Source organism: Triticum dicoccoides, chromosome 3A, assembly GCF_002162155.2.
Source record: "Triticum dicoccoides isolate Atlit2015 ecotype Zavitan chromosome 3A, WEW_v2.0, whole genome shotgun sequence".
NCBI lineage: Eukaryota > Viridiplantae > Streptophyta > Magnoliopsida > Poales > Poaceae > Triticum > Triticum dicoccoides.
Window position 1 is genome coordinate 624,864,563 of NC_041384.1, and position 397 is coordinate 624,864,959.

Here is a 397-nt window from a genome sequence, read left to right on the forward strand (position 1 = left end):
CTTGCTGCACCTTACTTATTTTTGTTACTTGTTACCCGTTACAAATTATCTTATCACACAACTATCTGTTACAGATAATGTCAGTGGTTGCAGATAATACCTTGTTGAAAATCGCTTGTCATTTCCTTCTGCGCCTCGTTGGGTTCGACACTCTTATTGTCGAAAGGACTACGATAGATCCCCTATACGTATGGGTCATGAGTGGCAGAATCAGCTCTGCAGGAGAGAATATAGGGTTCTCTAGCCGCGATAGTCTCCCCAAAAAATTGCGAAAAATATGACATGTGTATGGAAGATGAAGACGCCCCTGTTCAAAAGGACATGTGGATATGTTCTTGGTGGTCCCCAAGATACACTCCTGCAGGTGGGACATGAGGATCCTAGGTTTTTTGAACAC